At 32.2% G+C, this 5,557-nt stretch overlaps 1 pseudogene; it reads right to left on the reverse strand.

Annotated features, from left to right (window-relative positions):
- Positions 1-2,988: 2,988 nt before the first annotated feature.
- LOC145581765 (RING-H2 finger protein ATL46 pseudogene) lies at positions 2,989-4,938 on the reverse strand (annotated as a pseudogene).
- Positions 4,939-5,557: the final 619 nt, after the last annotated feature.

Genomic DNA, 5,557 nt, shown 5'->3' on the forward strand with positions numbered 1-5,557 from the left:
GGGGGTTTGTTTGGTTGGCTATAAAAAGTGAAATATGTAGGAATTGCAAATTCATGGAAATTTCCAATTCCTACAAAATGTGGGAAATAAACTACCAAGGTCCTCCTTGGTAACTCAAAATTCACATGAATTGCAAATTTTTTTATACCAACCAAACAAATTTATGCAATTTCTAGGAAATTGAATGTGGGAATTTAATTCCAATGGAATACAATTGCCTATGAAAAATAAAATCTCATATCAACCAAACAACACCTTATATTTAGTTATATCCCTTCTTATCTTGTACTACTAATCACATGCTCTGTACGTAGTTCTGTATCTTACATTATTTGTCTAAATGTGTGAATTAACGAGTGTGAAAATAAAAACGTTACAACTACATAAAACAAGAATACGGAGTATTATCTTTATGAGCCTATCTTATATCATTACGTAAATGTTGTCAATATGGATACAGTCCAACCACTCCTATCTAATTGATGAGTAATCAAATGACATCCATGTTACTTGTAACTTAATAATCACGGATAATTAAGCTAATTAAATTAAATAGCTGGCCCCTGTTTCTTGAAGAGCACAGTTTGTAGTTAGAATTAAATTGTTGCGTGGACAAATGGTTATTAAGTTTCAACAATCTTGAAATTTGAAAGTGTATCTTTTTATTTAATAACCATTAACCTTGATTTACTCAATGAATTAATATGTTCATAAGTTTTAACTCCGAACGATGTTTTGGATTATTGGGTACTAGAAACTAATTCATTTATTTATTTATAAATAAATAAAAATTAAAAATTAAAAATATTGAAGATCACAATGTGCACACTAGTCAATTACCTTTCCCTAACACCACCTTGAAAAGGACCTAACTAGTGTAGCTTAAATTGGATTTTTCTAGAATATCTATCTTTGTTGCTTTTCCTTTTTAGGCTCCAATGCTCCATTATGAGTTCATATTCAATGTAGAAGACACAACGACTTTTTTTTCCCCCTTTCTTCGAGAGTATTTATTAGAATTGACAAAAGCACAAAACTAACTCGTCTTCAAATTATTAGACATTGTTTTAGAGTTAATATGAAACTACATGACCTAATCCGAATCCATATTGAATGACTCGGATACTCTTATTAGACACGGATACATGTCAAAAAATTTAGCTTAGCTACTTGGTGAAGATATTCTACTATTTCAACCCAAAGTGTCTATATCCTTATCAGAGTTTTGGTAATCCGACATAGGTACTTCCGTACTTGAGGTGGAGACGGAGAGTCCGAGTATCATAACACGGAGTACTTCGTATCTATCACCCAAATAAGATCTAATCGAATTCACTCCAAAACTATAACATGAGCTTTATTATTACACAAAAACTTGTCATTACTCAAAAGTTCATGAAAATTCTAAAGCCAAATCAAATTATTACAAAAAAATAATAGGCAGGCCAACTGATAAGATATGTCTCAAATAAGTGTGTAGAGGCAAATCATGGAAAACAGTCAAAACACAGGTCAACTGAATCAATGGTTACATAAGAACAAATCACTAGACCCCATTTCAACTGTCACACTACTCAGTCTAACTTGTATAGAAGGGAGTCATTTTTGTTTCATTCACCAAATAGACATACATTTGCTTTTGGTTGAGGATAAAATGTTTCTAGTTTCTAATAGTAGGCCCTTTTCATCTGGACTTTTGTAACTAGTTCAGATCAAAACAAAGGGAAAACGTCGAAGAATTAAGCATGTAGAAGTCCCTAAGTTGACATATTTCAGCCTAATCAAATCACTAAACCTTATGAAGTTCATGTAAGTTATGCGAATGTTCTATTTTCTACCATAAGGTGGAAGTAAATGATATCGAAAACAAATAATTATGCGGACTCTCATGGGATCTCTATGGGAAGTAATAAGTCCTAATTTCTATGTCAATCAAACAACCACTTGGGCTTTTTAGGCATAAAATGGGTTTTCCTACAAGAATTAGTTAACCATTTATCCTACCTACAACTTTACAAGCAACTTTCAGATTTATGTGATTCACAACCACCACATCGGATTATAGGAATATCAATTCTTGGGAATAACATGACGTGTTATACTTACTCCCTTCATCCTTAAAAAAAATTGAGACATTTTCCCAATTCATAATTAAAGATTTGATACAATCTTACCAAGAGATTATTACGTCTAAATCACCCTTTTATAATAGCAGGAGCATTCTCACCCTAGACTGATTTTTCAACCTTTATCTAGGCAAAGGCATTATCAGGTAACTTTTTCCAAACATCCTAATATAATGTACGCTACTTATTATCCAACAAAGAAGTAATCAACTAAACGGGAAGGATCACAGATGACGCGATTCTAGGCTACCTAGTAATCTTCCCAACATTACGAGAGCAGGTCTTCCAACCATGTCTATATCCCAAAAATTAAAATGAAAAGTATTATGTCTACAACTTAATAATCTACTACTATATCTCACATTACCAAATCAATCACCTAACATTCCTCCAATGACAATAAACATTGCATCTAACACCTAAGACAAAACAAGTAGTTTTACAAAGTACTTGTTTATCCTTGGAATCTTACAAAAATTGGTACTTCCAAGTATTCCAACGGCTTAAAACAGAGTAATTAAGCTTAGTTTAAGTATGCCAACTAATCGTGAGCACATTTTTTAGTTGAAAATATAGCTCACGAGTGGTTGATATATATAAGATTGGGTTAGTTATAATAAAATTTCCAACCACATAAGTCCAGAAAATTCCATTAAAATGACTTCATAAGTGAACAATTCAGATCATACCACAAATAATATCTCAAATTAATTAATGGTCACGTAAAGTCGTAAACTCCTACTTCACGGTGTCTCAAAAAAATTATTACGTTTTCTAGATTAAATTTAGTCATCATCCGATTACGAACAATTAAAACAATGCGAACAAATAATTCCAAGACGGAGAGAATTAGATTATCATACGATTATGAAGGGGTTGTGACACCATGACAATCTCTTCCCCAAAAAGCTTCTGTATTCAGCTTCATCAAAAGGTAAAGTTACACTGCCATTAATCTAAAAGTTGGAGTAAAAAGGAACATAATTCACATCATCAGATAGCAAAACCTAGAGACAATTAATTAATTACACAGGAAAACAAAAGAAAAAGCAAAAGCCTAATCTAAGAACTTTAGTATATGAGTGGGGTCAAAATAAAATGATAAAAAGTTTATAATAAGAAAAAAAATAAAGGAATACCTTCATAATTATCATGTAGCTTCACCTTTATGAGTCCAAGGCAAATTCATACTATTATCAACAGAAAAACCACTAAATTCTGTGTTTGAAGAATTGGTAAATTTACCCTTTTTAGACCATAACCATATCTTTGAAACTGAAAGACTCTCAGTTTTACTGCCAATATTTATCTTTCTAGCTTCAGCGTCCCCAATATTATGATCAGCAGTAAAATTAACATTTTTACCCTTGATCATCTTCAATTCAGCACCTTCATTTGATGTTTTTTTTGGACATAATGCAACTTGAAAAACTGAATCAGCAACAACATATTGATATGAACCCATTGAAAAACACCTCCTTGCATCCAAATTACTACTGCTCGTTTCGCCCACATTCGAATTTCTATCATTAATTTTCCCTCTTTCAAGTACATGTAGTTGATCTTGCACTTCTACAACCTCTTCATTGTTGCAACTATGATTGTTATTATTATTACTTGTGCTCTTAAATTTGCCAAGTCTAACAGGAAAAACCCTCCTCTTATCACTAGAAACCTCAATTTCAACCCCCTTCTCCTCATCCCTCGAATCATCGAAATCAAATACCGGGTTTTCGATAGCCACCCCAGGAGTGTACAGAGCACCCCTACAAAGGGGACAAGTCGAATTCGACAACAACCAAGTATCTATACAATCAATATGAAAGGCATGACTACACAATGGTAACAACCTTAACTTGTCCTGCTCAGTAAACTCACACAAACACACTGCACAATCAAATGGCTCTTTTAAACCCACAATTTCTTCGTACTGAAACACAGGCAGTGCATCTATAAATGCTTGGTCTAACCCTGAATCATGAAGCTGGAAAAGCTGCTGTAATTGCCTTTGAACTGCATCAGAACTCGAAAAATTTTCCGGGTATCTATTTGATTGGGAATATGAGGAAGATGATGAAGATCTTTGTCTTACAAAAAATCTAACTAATAAATGAAGTAACCCAGAAATGAAGAAAATTACTGCTAATATTATTATAATAAACAATATTGCAGGGCTAATTTTACCGCCACCGGAGGAGGATGGTGGTGGCGGTGGTAGCGACGGCGGTGTTTGCGGTGGTGTGTCAAGATTACTTGAAAAAGATGACATTTTGAAAATTTGGGCATTACCCAAGATTATACCCCTTAATTACATTAGATTTGTGGGTTTTGAATTTTTCTTAAGAACCCATTTTCAAATTCTAGATTTCTGACAAAACCCAAATCATATTTTTTTTTTTCTTATTTACTAAGAAATTGGAAGCAATTTAGGTGAGATTAACAGCGAAAATGAGGAGAAAGATACAATCTTTACTTCAAATGGCAGTAAAAACCACTTCTTCAACAGAAAAAATAGTACCCAGTTCAAAATTTGGGGTAATTTTTCAGAGTAAAAGGGTAAAAACCTAACCTTTTTAGATTTTTGCAAGTGAAGTTGAACAAAATCTTGAATATGTTGGTGTTGAATGAGGCTTCAATTGAAATTGAGAGAGAAAACCCTAGAAATTCCAAGATTCTTTCTTTCGTTTTTATGGTTATTTTTATTTTTTTTTTTTTTTTTTCTTTTTGGGTTTTGTAGTGGGGAGAAAAGTTGAGAGGAAAATCAAAAGTTCAACTTACTTGTGTTGGAGGAGAAAGAGAGAAAGGAGTGAAGAAGTTTTTGTGGGATGTTCCAAAAAGGAAGGTTAATTGGTGAGAGCCAATAAGAAAGGTGGAGGTAGGCCCAATTTTGTGCTTCATAGAATATAAAGGGGCTATATTCGTAATTTAGTGTAAGGTTTTTTTTTGGTACAATTTACACTTGCTTAGATTCTCTTGCTTCTTTACGAGTCCTTATCTCAGAGAGAAAAGGATGTCACTTTGTGTAGATGTGAAAGAACTATGACATTCTCTTCGGACTTGTTTGGTTGAAGGTAAGAGCAATTTTATGGAAATTTAATTTTCATGTAATTTAATTTCTTAGGAAATTCTAATAAATATTTGGATAATCATAGAAAGTGAAAAATCCCATGAAAACTCCTATTTATCTAGATTTTTAGATAATCAAATTCTTCTATTCTGAAAAAAAAAAAAAAAAAAGATAATCAAATTCTTCTATTTTGTGGATTCGCATGAATATGTCAAAAAAAAAAAAAAAAAAAAAAAAAAAAAAAATTGGAATTTTTTGTTTTCATCAACCAAACGACACCTTTATTATTATTATTTTTTAAGTTTACTTCTCTTTAAAAATGAATTCGTTAGTATATCTAGCTCTTTCATAATTAGAATGATTA

The sequence above is a fragment of the Chenopodium album genome, chromosome 15 (genome assembly GCF_948465745.1).
Source record: "Chenopodium album chromosome 15, dcCheAlbu1.1, whole genome shotgun sequence".
NCBI lineage: Eukaryota > Viridiplantae > Streptophyta > Magnoliopsida > Caryophyllales > Amaranthaceae > Chenopodium > Chenopodium album.